Genomic DNA, 19363 nt, shown 5'->3' on the forward strand with positions numbered 1-19363 from the left:
CGTTGCCTGGAGCACTTCCTCCACTCATTGGCCCTTCAGTCGTAGGGTGATCCCCTGGATTTTAATCCACATTTCAGAATGCTCAGGCCCATCCGAGTGGAGCCCACGTTACAACCCCCACAGCTCTTTCCAGGGGCTTCTGTTCTGCCTTTCCTGCTGCTATCATTACCTATCTGTTCTTTCCCTCCCCGAACTCAGATTCTGGGCTCTTCTGGAGGAATTGTAGGCTCACCCTTAAGGTCTCTGGTGTCAGAGCTGATGCCATGCCGACCAACTAAGGAAGAGCGTGAAAGAAGAAGATAAGAAATTCATGGTTGGCTATCCTGAGCCTGGCTCCCCGTACTCTCAGTGCGCAGGCCCTCTTTTCCCTCAAGCATTTTGTTCCCTCAAGCACTTTACTTGAAGGAGTGTGTGTGGTTCTCTCCTTCAAACCACTGAGCAGATATTTGGGCCAGATTGTTTTCTGAGGAGTCCTTATTTATAGCAAGAATAAAAACGGTTTGTGGGCAATTTAATAGTAATGATAATAATCAACACAGACGGAGTCCTTGGTACATGCTGGACCCTGCTTTATGTGCATTTTTTTTTTTTTTTTTTTAACTCATCTGCACAGCTTTGAAGGTAGGTACCTTATCCTCTCTGTTCTGTAAATGAGCTAGCTGGGGCACTGAGAGGGCTGGCAAGCTGTGGAGTCATGGTTTGAAGGCAGTTGTGATTTTTAGGTAAGTTCTTAGTATTGGGTAAGAGAGGGCCTAATAACATCCTCTCCCGAAACTCCATATTCCTCTTGAACTCTTTTCTGTGTTACATACTGTGTTGCTTGTGAAGTCACCTGGGTCAGCTTCTTGTGTTTTTGCTGAGAAACATCATTGTCCACTTCCTTGACCTGGTAACTGCCTGTTGATGGCCTGTTAGAGAAGGTAAGCACAGTTAAGCCTCCAGAGATGGCCTAGTTAGTCTAGTTTTGCATCTCTTAATGAGCTTCAATCAGAATTTCTTTGGTATTTATTTATTCATTCTGCTTTGGTAAGCAAAATGTTTTGTAAAATGTTTGCTGGCTTTTGTGAAGCCCAAGTGAGCAAATACAGAGTTAACACTACTAGGCAGAGGTTGAGCTCCTCAAAGAGTTAGTCTTAGAAGTTATTGTCGAGCGCCTTTGACCTAGGTGGCCGGCTTTCAGTTCCTGAGCCCTTCAGAACCCCCTTTCCGTTCACCACTCAGAGTACCGGGATGCCTCACCTGCTGGCACTGAGTAGAAGCTAGATGCTGGCTGGATGGCTCATGTTTCTTCATCCCTGGGAAGGAGTTGTGGAATCTGGCTAACAATTCCATTTCATCCTCTTTATTGAATTGGCCCTTTTTTCCCTTTCCATTCTAAGTAGGGGAATAGTTTGAAACCATCTTTGGAGGGGCCACTAAAGTTATTCGCAAGCTGATGGCCTTCTATTCAAACAGTACTTGCAAAGCCCTTTTCTATGTATTCTTTATTGTGTCCTTTTCACAGGACCCTGGGAAGTTAACAAAGTGAGGATTGTCCCAGTTCACAGATAGGAAAACCCAACATGAGAAGGCATGCTGCTATTCCTAGGGATGCCTCAGCAAATAAAGGGACGAATCAGGCAGTAATTCTGATAGCAGTTTCTGATTCTAGATCCCCACTCTCGCTTCCCAGTGCATTGTATTATCTCAAAAGTAAGAACCTCTCACTGAAAATCCATAGGTGCGTAGATTCTGCACTTTTAATGATAAGAACATGGAAATATTTTTCTGTGCTAACATTTTCCCAGGCTGTTAGTAGAATATTTTGACATCTTTATAAATGATGAATAGAGTTAGAAATCACTTAGGTTACCATAATTTTGTGTTTTTTTTTTTTTAGATGTTTAAATATTAAACTGGGATCCATCAAAAGAATGCAGCCAATTGATAGCCTAAAAAAAAAAAAAAGAGCACATCTTGAGTCAGGAATTATGATATTAAAAGAAGGCCCTTGGCTATTTCTGGAGTATGTTGGCTGATCTGCCTTGTGGTTTTCTTTCTCTGGAATTGGTGAAGAAAGAGACAAACAAAATCCAAAACCAAATCACATGAAAGAATTAACACTACTTTGGGCATACAGTTGTTTGGGATAATCATAAATTCTGTTGCCCATAGTGGCTGACAAGGGGGGAAATAGGAGAATTGTAGCCCTTGGGTGTTGACCATGGACCGAATGAACATGTGTCAGGACTTTTAGCCTTCACTTTTACTTGAAGCAAAAGAACCTTAGAGTTAGGTGACTTGGGTTTTTGTAGGTTGCAGTTATGAAAAATTACAAACATATGCAAATTAGAGAATAGTAGTGGGTCCCCGTGTTCTTGTCTTGATCTCCACAACTAGCACCTCATGGTCAGTCTGGTTTCACTTTATCCCTGTCCCTTCCCCACTTCCTGCAGTAACATTTTGAAGCGAATCCCAGACCTCTTATCACTTAATCTTTACATATTTCAGTATTTTTTTCAGATAAGGTCTTTCCAAAGTTTATTTTCTTATTTAGAAAAGTTTTACAAATGAAACCTTGGAATTTTTGCTGTATAAATTTGTGGTTGAGATTATGCAATTTCTAACTGATCAGCACTTTTCAGATTTTTGGCTGACTGTTTCTGAAACAGGGAATAATTATTCATGGTAACAAACAAATGTGTGTCTTGGTGGTGCTAAAAATTAGCTTATTTTTCAGACTTAACTTTTGTTCTTATTGAAAATTAAGATGTTTTGTAAACTTTTAAACTGTTGTGTAGCACCATTCATGTTCTTCCTGTTTCGTGTGTTTTCAGTCTTTGTATTTCCCAGCTATTTCGAACAGCCTTAATAGGGTACCTTAAGCTTATGCAAACATTTAGGCTCTAATGGTAAGGAATTTTCAGTAAGTTGGGTATAACTTTAGTAGTGGGTTTCCATTCAGGGACTGTTTGCTAATTGCAGGTGCTTATTAAGGAGAATTTTCAGGTTTTATAGAATAAGTAAATGGGTTTATGGGCCTTATTTATATGTGTATGTATGTATTTTAAAATGTTTATATGCAATGAATTTAATTGAAGTTGGGAAAATAACCTGGTTTATGTATGATCAATTAATTGGTTCATTAAAATTTTAATTTTATGGTACATAGTAAAGAATCAAAAATCAATCTTTATTCTTTGTAGGTGAGGAGCTTACTTTCTGAATTGTAGCCAAACTTAAAAGGCACTGTTTTGGCTAATGATTCTTACCTTTTCGCTTAAATGTCCCAAGACAGCATGGAGACTGTTACAGGCAATCACACATATTAAAAAGAACAAAGTGCTCATTAACTAGAAAGAACCATGAGCATTTTTAAGGCTCTGAAGCATACTGTCAGGCTTAATAATAACAGCAAATATTAGTTTAGTACTTGGTGTTCTGAGCACTGAACTAACTCATTTAATTGCTCTCATAGTCCTGTAAGGATGTAGATGCTGTAATGATCTTTATTATAATGCTTTATAGAAAGGAACTGAGGCACAGGGATGGTAGTAAGCTCTAGTCCCAAGCCCAGTTAGTAAGTTGTCAGGCAGAATTCAGCAGTTCCTCCACAGTGTAGGCTCCCAAAAGCTCTGCTAGAGAACCTCCCTTGGTTTATAAGGTGAAATACTAAGAGTTCATAGGCCTTGCATTTTTGTCAGTGAGAACATGTCATTTTAGTGCACTGCTGTCCAGTGGAATTTTCCAAAATGATGGAGATATCCTGTCTGCATTATTCAGGAGGATGAACACTAATTGCCTTGAACACTTGAAATATGGCTAATGTGACTGAGGGGTGACATAAAATTCTGTTTAATTTTAATAGCCACATGTAGCTGGAGTGACTTCAGTATTGGACATAGAAGTTTTAGTGTCCAAGAGACCGGGCAGGAATTTATAGTTTGAGTTTTCCTGGGGAAATGACAGCTTCTTGACGTCTTATGATTCAGTACCTTGACCCCACTAGGGTAGTCGGTGATAGTATCATTAAATAGTGATGATTTTAATGAGTGAAACTGTTTTTACAAATCAGATAATTGAAAGCTTCAAACCGTAATAACTAACAAGCCTATCCTGTTTGATAGCTATCATAAGACATGGTCGGCCTACCACATCTGGAGGCATCCTCTTGTTAATTCCTCTGTAGCCAAGCAAAAATCGCTTGGGCGGTCCCTTATGCTTTTCAGCCTGGGAGAGGGGTTCTTGTCTGTTAAGAGTCCAGCTCCTTGGTCAAGCTTAACATCAAGGAATGGTGATAAGATAGTAAAATGGACTTTGTGGGCCCAAGTCAGCTCTTAGGAAGCAAGTGTTGAGCTTTTCATCTTTCTCCTACAGCTGAATTGTGTTGACAGAGCTTCCATCTATGGAAATACAATGAGAAAACTCCTCGGTAATGAAGCCAGGTTTCATTTCAAATGAGACCACATAAACTATGGTATTGATGCCTCCTATAATGTGCTTTCATCTGAGTCTTTATGAGGCACTTACACCTAATTATTTTAAGCTTTTCTTTATGTTGATGAAAAGGGCCCAGAGTGGTTTTTTCCAGCAGCAGCGGTGGGGATCTGAAATGCGGGCCAGCAGAGCCTCCAGATGGTGGCGGGTTTTGGACCTTAGCCACTCAGCAGACGTAATTAAACATGTCTGCAGTTCTGAAACAGACCTTTTCTTTGTTTATGGGATTGAACTGTTATCATTAGCCTTGAAGTGGAGGACTTGAAGTACTATGGCCAGGTGCTCTTTCTCAGCTACTGTGTTAAGTACTGGGTCTGGAACTCTGCTTTGAAAGGTCTGTATGGAGAAGTTTCCGCAAACATTTGGGAGTTAGGATGGCTGTGGGGTGTTTTCAACAAGTCTTGTTCGCTCGCTTCTTATTTGTGATTCTCAGACGTAGCCTAGTCAGGATTGGATGTGAAAGTGGATTGGGATTGCAGGTGAGGATGGTGGAAGCTCAGTGAAATCAGCGAAATCAGCTGTGTTCCTCGCTATATTATAATAAAGATCATTACAGCATCTAGCTTCTGATTGAAGTGGAGCGGATCATTCAGTTACTGTGGACATGCACTTCTCCACTTGGTCAGACTTCTTCAGGGAAGGGAAACCACTTATCATGAGAGAGTGATTGGGCTTCTTGAAAAGAGAACTACAGTTTATTTGTGGAAAGAAGGAGAGCTGTGAGGAGTGAGTTCCCCATGTTTAATCTGACCACCCCACTGCTGGTAAAGTCTCCATTTACACCTTTAATCAGGACTTAAGAAGCAGGTGAGCATATTTAAAGACATTTGGGACGTGTTTTGCTCATGCAGGTCACTGTATGGTATGTTCTGTAGCTAGCTCCTGCTTTCCTGAAGCTTTAGAACTAACTTGGCCTTGTGATGGGGAGTGACTGCAGAGCTTAGGTAAGCTGATTTGCTTTATGTCGGCTCCACTGAGAAACTGGCCATCTTTTGGCCAGGAAAGAAAATCACCTTTCTTTTATGTTTCCCCTAGCCTGCTTCCCTTACTTCATGACCTTTGAGAGCTGTTCTCTTCCTGGAAACGGGGCCTTCCCTTATGAGGTTAGGACAGTGCTTGCTGTGTGTCCGGTCAGGGCGGTATCACAGGATGATGACTCCTGAAGAGGACGTCATTGGGTTATGACTGTGCAAAAGATGTATTGAAATAGTTGCCTCCAAGTGAATTGACATATGTTGGACCCCGTTTTTTCGGTCACCTAGTGGAGTGTGTGCCTCTGTCGTGAGGGAGGTCTTTATACACAGTTGATGGCATTTTGGTGCTGAATGGTACATAGCCTGTGACTATGGTGGCTGCCTGGGGGGTGGCCCTCTTGCTGTGCAGCAAGTCCAGAATTCCACTGGGCCAGTATGCAGGTCTGGTTTACAAATCCTGTGTGTTCTGGGACTTCAAACCCACCCACGTGTGTGTGCACACACACAGCAGCCTGTACCGAGGACATACATGGTCATTCTCTTTCAGAGCAGCCACTTTACCCTGTGCTTTAGCGTGTTAGTTACTTGTCTTAGTGAGAGTTGTTGCTTACGACTGGAGAATCTGGCCTTCTTGCTGTTGAGGATGGTTTCATGGTGGCAGATGTCTCCGCTATCTTAGTTTGTGACTTGATAGCATGAGTTACTCTTTAAGGCCCGGAGAAAAATAAGGTAATTTGAAGTCCGTTTAGAGACCCAGGCAGAGGAAGCTATTGCGTAACGACGGGGCGCGTGAAACTTGGCAGGCCCCAAGTCCACTAGTGGCCACAGTCACATGATTGATTACCAGTGGGGCGCCATGGTTAGCTTCTTGCAGACCTGCATCTGGCATAATTGATGTTGTCATCAGTGTCAAACCACTCACCCTGTCCTGCCAACTTCCTTCTAGTAACAAACGTTTTCTTGCTTTGCATGTGTGAAAGCATGTATGACTCTGTATGGAATTAGTTTTTAACCATGGTCCAGTCACAAATACAGGTCTGCCTGGGAGGTATTACAGGTTCAGTTACAGACCACCATAGCAGAGTGAATGTCACAATGAAGTGAATCCACTGAATGTTTTCATTTCCTACACATAGAAAAGTTATGTTTGTACTGTCCTTTGGTCTCTTAAGTGTACAATAGTGTTAAGTCTTAGAAAAAAAAAGTTCATACCTTAGTTAAAAAAAATTGCTAAACCGTCTGAACTTCAGAGAATTCTAATCTCTGTTCCTGGAGGCTCTTGCCTGGCTGTTGCTGGCTGCTGACTGGTCGGGGTGGCGCTTGCTGGAGGTTGGGGTGGCTGTGACCAGTTCTTCAAATAGGATAGCAGTGAACTCTGCCACATGGATTGGCTCTTCCTTCACAAATGATTTCTCTGTAGCATGTGATGCTGTTTCATTGTGCTTTATCTGTAGAACTTCTTCCAGAATTGGAATCTATCCTGTCTAACCCAGACACTGCTTTATCAATTCAGTTGATGTAATGCTCTAAATTTTTTATTGTCATTTCAGCAGTCTTCATGGCATCTTCACCAGGAGTAGATTCCATTTTAAGAGTCGACTTTCTTTGCTCCTCCATAAGAAACAGCCCCGCATCCATTCAAGTTACGAGGTTGCAGCAATTCAGTCCCGTCTTCAGGCTCCACTTCTGACTTCACTTCTCTTGCTGTTTCTGCCACATCTGTAGTTACTTCCTCCGCTGGAGTCTTGAACCCCTCAAAGTAATCTGTGAGGGTTGGAATTAACTTCTGCTCATCTTGATATTTTGATCTCTTTTCCATGAATCGTGAATGTTCTTAGGGGAGTCTAGAGTGGTGAATACTTTCCCAAAGGTTTTTAATCTACTTTGCTCAGTTCAATCAGGGGAATCACTGTCGACGACAGCCATAGCCTTGTGGAATGTAGTTCTTAAATAATAACGACTTGAAAGTCAAAATTACTCCTGATTCATGGGCTGCAGAATGGGTATTGTCTTAACAGACATGAGAAAATACTAATATTACTGTACATTTCCATCAGGGCTCTTGGGTGATCAGATGCATTCTCAGTGAACAGAAAGGAATTTTCTCTACACAGTAGGTCTCAACAGTGGGCTTAAGATATTCAGTAAACCATGTTGTAAACAGATGTTCTGTCATCCAGGCTTTTTATAGAGCACAGGTGGAGTAGATTTAGCATAATTCTTAAGGGTCCTAGGATTTTCAGAATGGTCAATGATCATTGGCTTCAACTGAAAGTCAGCAGCTGCATTAGCCCTTAGCAAGAGCTTCAGCCTGTCCTTTGAAGTTCTGAAAGCCAGACATTGACTTCTTTCAACCATGAAAGTCCTAGATGGTATCTACTTCCAATATAAGGCTGTTTTGTCTACACTGAAAATCTGTTGTTTAGTGTGGCCACCTTCATAAATTATCTGAGCTAGATCTTCTGGAGAACTTGCTGCAGTTTCTACATCAGCACCTACTGCTTTCCCTTGTACTTTCATGTCACGGAGATGGCTTCTTTCCTCTAACCTCATGAACCAACCTCTGCTAGCTTTGAACTTCTCTTCTCCGGCTTCTTTACCTCTCTCAGCCTTCATAGAATTGATGAGAGTTAGGACCTTGCCCGGGTTAGGTTTTTTTTTTTTTTTTTTTTAAGATTTTATTTATTTATTTGACAGTCAGAGATCACAAGTAGGCAGAGCAGCAGGCAGAGAGAGAGGGGGAAGCAGGCTCCCTGCTGAGCAGAGAGCCCGATGCCGGGCTCGATCCCAGGACTCTGGGATCATGACCCGAGCCGAAGGCAGAGGCCTAACCCACTGAGCCACCCAGGCGCCCCGCCCGGGTTAGGTTTTGACTGAAGGGAATGTGGTGGCTGGTTTGATCTTTTATCTATACCCCCCAAAGTTTCGTATCAGCCATAAGGCTGTTTCTCTTTCTTATCATTTTTTATTCACTGGAGTAGCATTTTTTGTTGTCCTTCAAGAACTTTTCATTTGCGTTCACAACTTGGCTGATGGGTGCAAGACGCCTAGCTTTCGGCCCATCTTGGCTTTCAGTATTTTTCTTCCATAGGCTTAATCATCTCTAGCTTTTGATTTCTACTGAGAGACTTGGGACTCTAACTTTTACTGGAGCTTGGAGGCCATTGTAGGGTTCTTGATGGGCCTAATTGCAATGTTGTCATTTCTTAGGGAGTCAGGAGGTTGGAGCAGAGGGAGAGAGATGGGGGAATGGCTATGTAGCAGAGCAGTCAGAATACACCCAACATTTATGGATTAAGTTTGCCATTTTACAAGGGTGCATCTTGGGGTGTCCCAAGACAATCACAATAATGTCATCAAAGATCACTGATCACAGATGACCAGAGCAAATGTAATAGTAATAATGAAAAAATTTCGAATGCTGCGAGAACTAGGAAATGGGACACAGAGACTCGAGGTTCTCAAATGCTATTGGGTAAATGGTGCCAGTGCCCTTGCTTGTTGCCACGGTCCTTCAATTTGAGGCAAAACAAAAACCAAAAAATTTAAAAAAAATAAATAAAAAAACCCAACCCCAAACCACAAATAACCCCACACAACATCAGTGAAGTGTAATTGAATGAGGTATGCTTGTATTTGAACTTGTTGCTTATTTATTTATTTATTTATTTAAAAAAAAAAAAAGATTTTATTTATTTATTTGACAGTGATCACAAGTAGGCAGAAAGGCACGCAGAGAGAGAGGAGGAAGCAGTCTACCCGCCTACCAGAGAGCCTGATGCGGGGCTCGATCCCAGGACCCTGAGATCATGACCTGAGCCGAAGGCAGAGGCTTAACCCACTGAGCCACCCAGGCACCCCTGAACTTGTTGATTTTAATAAGATGTTAGAAAAATTGAAAATTCTGTATTTCTTCACTTTGTGTTTGGGGAACATGTGGGTTTCTTCCTATCGAGTTAATTAAGAGGAGGAAGGGAAGCTTGCCCCAAATCATGTAATCTTGTGCCCAGGGTCTAAAAAAGAAAAAAAAAAAAACCATACAGGGACAGACAGGCTTCCAAAACTTAGTGAGTAAAAAACGTGAATTAATGAATATTAAATGTTCATTGCTGGTTCTTTGTGGAAGTTAAGAGGTTGTTTCCTGAGGGGTTTGCACTTAAGGAGTCATTTTGTGCTCTTATGAAAGGAAATGGAGGGGTGGTGAAAATGTGGGTGGGGCTGGGCTGGCTAGAAATTGGATGAGCCAGTCTCCTTAATGCTTGCTTTCTACTTTGCTGCACATACTTAAAGGTTGGGAGTTAATTTCTTTTTATGGGAGGAAAATGTGGCAAGGGGCATTCCAATTTCAAAGATTTTAAATTTTGTGACATACCTTAAGCTGGAATTTCTTTTCCTTTTTAAGAGTTTATTTATTTGAGAGAGAGAGCATGAGAGGGGTTGGGGGCAGGGCCACAGGGAGAGGGAGAAGCAGACTCCCCAGTGAGCAGGGAAGCCCCATTTAGGGCTCAGTCCCGCCACCCTGAGATCATGACCTGAGCTGAAGGCAGACGCTTAACTGACTGAGCCACCCAGGCACCCTGGGAATTTCTTTTATTTAAGGGTTATTGAAAAAAAAAAAAAAAAATATATATATATATATATATATATGTATATATGTATATAAAATACATATATATAATATATACATATATATATATATATATATATGTCAAAAAAATGTTTCTCCTTTGTGTCTTAGACTTCAAAAGAAGAGGCTTTTGTTTTTCTCCTTAATGGTTTTTATCATTTTTGAAGTCAGGAGTTCTTCAAATAATGACATATGTGCAAATGAGTCCCCATTATCTTTTTATACTGAAAATTTATAGATCTGGCTGTTAAGAGATAAGCTACCATAAAGTACTGTACTTAACATTAAAGAATTTTGATCGTAGGCCCCAGGGAGGCCATCTAATTCTTTATTCCAACTGGTGTTAAGGCCACCCGCATGACATTGTGACAGGTGGTCACCAGCCTGTGCTAGCAGCATTGTGATCCACTAACAGGACAATTGCACTAGGAACCTGGAGACCCACTTCCCGTTCTGGGTGTGCCCCTAAGGGTGAGGTATCTTTACCTTTTATGAGTCAGGAAATGAAAGAATTGGACCAGGTGGTCACTGAGGTTTCTTTTAGTTCTCTGTGAAAATCCATTGACAGATGTTTTCAACTTTAACAAGCAGTCAGTACTTTTTTTTTTCCCTCTTCTCTCACATTTTCATTTTTATATTGAACCCAAAATGTCATGTTTAAGACAGACTTTCTATTGCACTGTTTTTTCACATATTTTGACTAGGACACACTTTGAGACACAGCCCAGTAAAAACACAAAAATATTTATATACATGTAGCTGAATCAAAAGTTTCATAAATTAATACCTGCCTTTATTCTTTGGGATGCAGTTCCATACTATTCTATTTTCTTTACAAGAATGCCAGTCGGTGACCCACTAAATTGATTATATGACCTGAGAATGGGTCTTGACCTCTAGTTCAAAAAAACACTCCATAGCAACCTAGAACAAGTTTGTTTCTTCAAATCCAACTCAGATTCAACTGTAGTTAGCTTATTTGCCTTTAGTTCTCCTTCTCTTTTACCAGCTTTAAGGTCCCTAGTTTTTGAGGTTTTTCCTTGTATGTTTTGATACTTTGACTCCCCACCATCATGGCCATCTGCCTCTATCTATGTTTAAAGCTTGTGCCCATCTTGAAGTAATGGTGCCCAGAAATATAATCTCAAAATAAAATTTAACTACTGCTAGGTCTTTTTCCTATCTCCTTTCCTACTAATGTCTACTGTGTGTTACATTATTTTTTACAAGTATTAATTCTACACACATTTACTGGGCACTGTTAGGACTGTTCTGCGTGTTTGGAGATATAGCAGAGAGCAAAACAAACTTCCAGCTTCCAGAGTGTACGTTGTAAAGAACTGGGCCAGCTGCTACGAGTAGGACCATGACTTAACCAAGCCCTCACCCGTAGAGCCCTCCTTTAGTGCCAGTTGCACGTGGTTTTTGTGGCTGTGTGTTGTATACTTGTTTAGGTATTTGCCTTCTGAATTGTGAGCTCTTCCTGCCTTTCCACTTGAGTGCACATCTCAGCAAAGATACAATGTCCGTTTCTAGGGAGAGAGTGTATGCATGAAGTTTCCCTTTATTTGAATTCATTAAAAAAAGTAAGTTGAAATTAGAGAGTTAAAAATATTTTCAGCGTACAAAAATACTCAATTATTTTTCTTGAGTCTCAGGGTGGTTAAGGGGAGGTTGAAAGTTTCCATTCTATGTGATGAAAGCCTGTAAATTCTATTCAGTTCACAAGGGCATCTAGAAGGATCTTTAACTTTTTAGGACAATGAAGTATACTTTTAAAATAAAATTACAAAATAAAATATAAAATGAAAATTGTAACTATTTCTAGAGTGACTTTGATATGGGTAAATTTGGACCAATGTTAAAATTAGTCTTAGAGATTGAATTAAAAAAAAAGTCAAATTATATATGGGGGGGAGGTTTAAGTGAATAAAATAAAAATCTGGTTCTTCAAAGTTTTCATTCATGTTAGAAAATAAAATCTACATACACAATATTAAATGAGTGATCAAGCTTCTTAAGTACAACTCTAGTATGATTCAAAGTAAATAGAATTATTCAAGAGAGTAACTGGAGACTTATTAGCATTTGAAGTAGATGGAGTGGATTGGTTAAAAAAAAACCATGTCCTTTCTAAGTCGAATGTATTTTAAGGGATCTGAAGCACTTAAAAAAGCTGTGCTTAGGTAAACTGCATATTCATTTAAATAAACCCAGAATTTAAAAAGAGAATTTCTTCTTTTTATTTAAAAAATAAATTAGGATTTTAAAAATAGGAGATGTAAATATATTTATAACACGAGAAAACCAGCGTGTAGAATGAAAGAGCAAGGAAAGCAAGCCTTAAACGTGACCTTAGCTGGGTTTGCACTGATTTAGGGGCAGGAGAATCTTTATGAGGTGGCATTTTCACACAGTCCTGCCTCTTCCTGTACCTTTTTCTGAATGACCTGTATATCAGTTAAAGCTTCTAGTCCAAGTTAATAGGCAGTGATTTATGCTGGACTTACAAACAAAGCCATAGAACATTACTACACTTAATTGACGAATGCTTTCTCCCCCTTCCCTGGACAAAGATTTTGGCCTCCAGCATGGTTGTCTGAGATAGAATTAATGGTTTCTTCTTCATGTAGAAGGCTCTCATTATAGAAATATTTGACTTTTTTTTTCCCCAAAGAAGAAAACTGGAATACTTTTAGGTTGCTTACTAATTTAAGTTCACAAATGTGAACTGAAAAAGTATTTAAGCAGCTAGTACTAAAATCACCTTAGGAAAAAAATCACATTTTTATCTTCACAGAGAATGATGCCTCAGAGCCAGAAATAGTAACCCAAATAAAATACTCAGAAAAGGAGAATCTGTCTGGTTGTAGCATCCAAATTAGATTTCAGGTCCAAATTAGGATCCAGGCAAAGATCCAAATTAGATTTCATACTTTAAACTTTTTCTGTGAACTTCCACTTGACATTCTTTAAAATGAAACGGCGCTTCGTACTGATTCTTAAAATGCCCCTCCCCTCCATTTAAAACATGTGAAAACAGTTACTTTTTAATACCATCACGTATATGGAATTTTGGGCTGTGGGAGGGTGAGCACAGGTGTCCAGGTCCAGCAGAATGCAGAAGAAGGGGAGAGGTGCCATTTGACCAATATGACAATGTCGGTGAAAAGTCTGCATTTTCATTTGTGTGGAAATGGTAAGTTTCAGATGATGAAGTCTACCTTTTCATCCTAGCTTTTCTGGGAGCAGTAGATGGATTGAAGTCAGTATTTGAGTATCCTGAGGCATTTAGACTGGGGCAGATGAAAACACGGGTGCCTTTGGTTGAGGGCAGTCTGCACAGAATGCTTTTGGCTTTAATGATAGCTTTCTGACTGCTGCCACCCAGGCGTCTTTCTTCTCATCGGTTTGAGGGGCATTCCCTAAAATGAGGGAGGAAATTCAGCTAATAGTTTTGGAGATTCCTGGCTTAGGTAACCTTTTAGAGGAAGTTTCTCTGGTGAGGAGTGTCACATGAGTGCCCTGGGAACGTGTTTACTTGACTGTCTGTTGACACTTTGATACAGGAGATAAAGGACACACGGAACCGCCCCCTCCCCACCCAAACCCCTCTGTAGGTATTTTAGTCAACCTTGCAGATAATGGGACCCATACTCCATAGAAACTGTGTGCTGTCCGGCTAGGGCAGAGGTTGACATTTGTATAAATCAGCATTTCTCCCAGGATTAGGGAGGCATAAAAAATATGAATTCGTGATTTCTTATATTAGGTGCTATAAATGTCATGCTGGGAAGCGACACAGTTAGGATCTGAGACGAGGCCTCAGGATCTTCGCTGACTAGGGTAGAAGAACAGATCTGGACCCATGGCAGAAACCTAGAAGGTCCTCATGCCTTTTAAATCCAGAGCAGGTCTCTGCCTTCCTCCAAAGCTGCTTGTTTGCCCTGGGTAGGATTTTGTTCGGGAGCCACAACTCCAAGTGTTCCTGCTGGCTTAAAAGGAGGGGAGAGCAGAAAGAACAAACTGGCAAGTGAATTGGGTGGATATTGTCACAAAAGTCTTCGGAGGGTTGGAAAGAATTTTTACGTTTCAGGACATCTTTACCACCAAAGCAGAGGTGTGGGGATTACTCCTCTGTTGCCTCTGTCGAGGTCTGCCTTTAGTTCTCAATTCTGTACACATGAGAATGTGTGGAGATGGCAAATGATGCCTAGATGGCCACAGTGTGGGGAATTTTTAGTATCCCTTTGAATGGCGAAATTCAGCTTCGAGCAAGGGAGAACGGGACCGTAGTGTGTGTTTAGGGAGGGCAGAGTTCTGAGCAGTGCTGCTCCTTGTTTTTTGGGCTTCTGCTTTTCGTGAGAGAGGTATTGTTCCTGGAAAAGCAAAGAAAGCATGGATGCAGAAAATCTGTTTCTTTAAAAGAAAAAAAGAAGAGTCTGGATTTTTGCAGTGCTGGACTGGCTGTTGATCTGGTAGCTACGGTAACTGAGATTCTGGCTACGTGGCTGTGGGAGATGTTCATGGCTGAGTTCGAATATGAAGTCACAGAAGGGGCTCTAAAACAAAAGAATGGTCTTAGAATAATAGAGGGTGGAGAAAGAGAAAAGACAGATAAATCAGCCAGTGATTTGTTCAAAGTGATTTGTTTAAAAGACACTGGTTGTTACTGTTTTTTAAAGATATGAGTCAGGAGGTTGTCTGAACTCCTAATCAAGGAAACAGAACAGTGGAAGAATCTCAGCAGAAAAATGAGGTTTATCTTGTAAAAAGTTCATACTTGTACTCTGAGGCCTCTCCTAACGACATTCAGCTACCTGAAAGGATTACGGGGGGTGGGGTGGGGTGGGGGATATCCAGTTTCACTAATTGCCTTGCATCGGTGGCTTTGGAAGGTGATGGACTGTCTCATGCATTGACTGTTGAAGTTGAGTGTGGTTTACCTATGACCTTGTCCTGAGATTTCTTGACCTTTTAGGTGGCAGACACCCTGTTGAATCTTAGAATTTTTAGTGATGACTCGAAGGGGTGGGAACTGCCCATGTGAGGTTTTGTCTTGGCATAAAGCCAGAAAGCTCTGCTCTTGCCTGTAATGTAAATGTGATTTGCTGGTAAACCCATCATGGGTTCAAAGTCGGTATTTACTTAGTAAAAAGCTTGGAGGCCCCAAAGGTGGGTTAGAGTAGGGATTGCCTGCTGATTATGTTTGCTAAGGACACCCCATGATTATGCATAAAATGTATGTGTCTAGTAGAGTCTCTGTATCTGGTGGTTAGGTTTTTCTGAAGGGCTAACTCATTTTCCTTATAGTAACTTAGGAATTAGAATCTGTTTAGAATCAGCTACTTAAGTTGTTTCTCAGTATTTGGAAATAGTTGATTAACGCTTTTTTGAAAATTGATTAAACTGACCATCAGGATGTCATATTAGTCTAAGGTTTTAGTTAAAAAATTGATATGTAAAAGCTGGAGGTGTGATTTCTTAACTCCCATTTTTCCAAAAGTTCATTTGTTTAGTCAGCTTTTTTTTTTTAAATAAATCCTTGTACTCCTTTCAGGATTTATTCAAAGACCCTGGTTGTTACTGGTAGTTTTCTGTTAATATTAGAAAATGTGAAGAGTCAAATTACTTTCTGGATTCCCATTTGGCAGCCAAAGAAATTTGCTTGTGTCTTACTTCACCTCACTAATCATCTCTGTTTTCTCCATTAGTCTCCATATAACTGTGGTTTCTGTGTTACATCTTTTGTTTCATTGTCTCTCTGATCCTTTTTCTCTTTGTTTTTTCTTTATGTGGCACAAAAATGGATTGTAGTCTAGAATTTGAGGTAAAGCTAATTATACTAATACTGTGTTTTCCCATATTTGTTCTTTATAGGTTTATAGGTAACTCTTAGGATCTTATTGGGGTGCCTGGGTGGCTTAGTCTGTTAAGCGTCTGCCCTCAGCTCTGGTCATGATCCCAGCGTCCTGGGATTGAGCCCCATATTGGGCTCCTTGCTCAGCGGGGACTCAGCTTCTCTCTCTCCCTCTGCCTGCTGCTCCTCCTGCTTGTGCTCTCTCTCTCTCTCTGCCAAATAAATAAATAAAACATTTAGGGGTGCCTGGGTGGCTCAGTGGGTTAAGTCGCTGCCTTCGGCTCAGGTCATGATCTCAGGGTCCTGGGATCGAGCCCTGCATCGGGCTCCCTGCTCAGGGAGCCTGCTTCCCTCTCTCTCTCTCTGCCTGCCTCTCCATCTACTTGTGATTTCTCTCTGTAAAATAAATAAATAAAATCTTTAAAAAAAAAAAATAAAACATTTAAAAAAACAACTTAGGATCTTATTGCATACATATATTTCAAAATAGGGCATTGATTTGATATAAAAGTTACTCTTCTTAAATCTGTAATACACTGAAGATATTTCTTAGAGGTTTTTGTGGGGTTTTTTGGGGGGGTTGTTTGTTTTATTTTTTTTGTTTTTAGAGCACTTTTAGACTCACAGCAAAATTGGGAGAAGTTACAGAGATTTCTTAAAAACCCCCTACCCTCTGCACGCAGGGTTTCCTTCACCAGAGCGGTGCATTTGTTAAAAGTGATGGACATTCCATTGCCACATCATTATCACCCAGCGTCTGAATATATTTTTAAATGCAGGAAGTAAAATTGTGAACAGTATTGTAAACTAGAAGATTGATCGGCTGTGTAGGTAAGTAAGTAATAGGTGACGGATCTTGTATTCATACCGGTTGGCCATTACTGGTGCGTTTTCTCAGTGATTCCTCAGAGCAATTAGATTAACACATTAAGTTTTTGGGTTTGAGAAATGGACTTCAAAGTGTAAGGTAGTTAATGCTTACCTAATTGGCTAGGAAGAGTTTTCATTTCTTTTTAGGAAAATAATTTCCTCTTGTTTCACATTATCCTGCGCATTGGTTGAGTGAAATTAATTGTTAACTTGAAACACGTTTATTTTCTATGGATGTGAATACTCCCAGAGTACATTTGACACTTTGATAATACTTAATTGTGGATTAGGTTCATGGTTCCTGTGATATGTTGACATTCAGTCAGGGGAGCCTATTACATTTATAGAAGTTCAATAGCAAGGAACTCATCATTAACTAGGATTGCAGGAAATAAGGAAATAGTGTTTTGGCATATGAGGTATGTATTGGAATTCTTTTCTATACCAGTCTTGTAATCTGATCAGAAAGTCCAAGGACTGTATATTTTTTTCTTGGATAAATATTTCTCCCATCCCCAAGTAATTTTTTTTTTAAAGCTTTTATTTATTTATTTGACAGAGATCACAAGTAGGCAGAGAGGCAGGCAGAGAGAGAGGAAGAAGCAGGCTCCCTGCCAAGCAAAGAGCCGGATGCGGGACTCGATCCCAGGACCCTGAGATCATGACCTGAGCCGAAGGCAGAGGCTTTAACCCACTGAGCCGCCCAGGCGCCCCATCATCCCCAAATAATTTGAATGAAGTCCTCTTTATCCCTGTCTGTTGTAGTCATTTACTTTCTATGGATAAATAGTATTCCTTGTTATTTGCAAGGCTGATGTAACAGCACAGCTGTTATATGCTTGGCATTTCTGCTTCTGGTGAAATGCTATTTGTGCAGATTTATCTGATCCAGATGTGTGACCAGCAAGTTACATTTCTAATTATAAGGCTAGCCAAATTCCATTATAAGCACATCATGGGATTATAGGGCCAGGAGGTATCTTGAGAGGACATGTCGTTCGTTCTCCAGCTTTCCAGGAGGACCACACTCCATAAACCACTCCAACGCTGAACAAAGCGGCAAAGAATGTTCCACCCATGTATAGGCTGCATGGAGAGTCATCAGAACTATAACTGGAAAAAGAGATGCGTCCCGCTGGTCCAGCCCTCTTGTTTTTACGGGTAAACAAATTCAGGCTCTGAGAGGTTTGACTTTGTCGGGGTTTTTAGAACTCTCCGCCTAGCACTTCCTCTGTTATCTTCTCAGGTGGCCCGTGCAGAGGGGGACCGGGGGGAAGACTTGGTTGGAGATGCCAGGTTCGGTTTCAGAAGTGGCTCTCTGGTTATGTGATGTAGATGAGGTCTAAGGATTAGGGAGAGCTGGATTTGATTAGAATTTACTAACTATTTCTGGACCCTGATGGGGAGGTACTTTATTATGTGGTAGTATGTGTATGTGTTTGTGGACATTAGTTCTCAAGTGCAAAAGAAATTAGGCCTATATGTAGGACAAGATTGTTTTCAAGGATGGTTTATAGCTTACTGGGAATGACGTCTGCGAATAAATACGTGATTCTTTGACTTGCTTTGGCCTTGTTGGGTCTGGGGTTTGAGTTACCCAAAGCTACTAGTTAAGCTGTTGCTGTTTGCTCTATGCTGGCGCAAGATAAGGGGCTCCTGTGCCTCAGACAGGGCATGCCAAACAGCCCAGACATTAGCTTGCTTGTGTCAAGTTCCTCCTTGTCCGCAAGGCCCACAGGGGTGATCCGGAATGTCCACATGGGGCTGCACACATGTGAGATTGTGTTTCTGCTGAGTGACACTAAGCTTGGGGGAATCTACTGTTTTCATACTATGCAGCAAGTCGAACTTGTTCTTTATCCAGAAGAGAGACCTCATCCCACCTGTCAGGGTTGTTTTCTGTGAATGGAACTCCGAGAAATAGCCTGAGTACAGAATGGCCAGGGCCTTGCATTTTTGGTTACCCGGTAGGATGCGTAGGAGCACCGGTGACTGAGCACCGGTGAGTGTGTCTCACAACAACAGTGCCCTGTGATTTCTGTCCATTTCTGTATGGTGAGAAAGAGGCGATAAAATACAATGCGTTTTACTAGGAACCTCACAAAGCAAAAGACATGATGAGGCTGTTAGGAAGCAAGTTCAGAGTCAAGAGAAAATAGTGCTGGATAATCAGGAGAATGAAAATGGGAGGAAAATATGAGCAACGTCATTGTATTTATTTTATAAACTGACATCTTAATTATGGTACTTCAGAATATGGTGAGGTCTTATTAGAAATGATCACAGCTGAGATATGAGGGATTACAAGTCTTGTTTCTACACTGTTAAGTCCATGTTTCCTTTGTAAAAGGAAAGGGGTAGCCATGTGGACCTAGGGATAGGTTTAGCTTTGTTTCTTCACTGCATTGTGGCCTTAGATTTTATTATTTGTATTTTGTTTAAAAAAAAAAAAAATTAAATGGCGCGGGGGTGATGGGTGGTGGGTGGCTCAGTCGGTTAAGCATCTTGGTTTCAGTTCAGGTCAAGATTCAGGGTGGTGAGTTCGAGCTAGGTGTG

At 40.8% G+C, this 19363-nt stretch overlaps 1 protein-coding gene across 3 annotated transcripts in view; it reads left to right on the plus strand.

The window, feature by feature from the left end:
* The window catches only part of FNDC3B (fibronectin type III domain containing 3B), a 343565-nt gene that overhangs the window by 25118 nt on the left and 299084 nt on the right, over positions 1 to 19363 (plus strand). The window contains exon 1 of one of the 3 annotated variants that reach the window (XM_044251803.1): positions 5265 to 5283. The exons of the other annotated variants lie outside the window; for them this stretch is intronic. The gene's annotated coding sequence lies outside the window, so the exon portion shown is untranslated. Of the gene's footprint in view, positions 1 to 5264; positions 5284 to 19363 lie in introns of those variants that run through there. 3 annotated transcript variants of the gene reach the window in all.

The sequence above is a fragment of the Neovison vison genome, chromosome 6 (genome assembly GCF_020171115.1).
Source record: "Neovison vison isolate M4711 chromosome 6, ASM_NN_V1, whole genome shotgun sequence".
Taxonomy (NCBI): Eukaryota; Metazoa; Chordata; class Mammalia; order Carnivora; family Mustelidae; genus Neogale; species Neogale vison.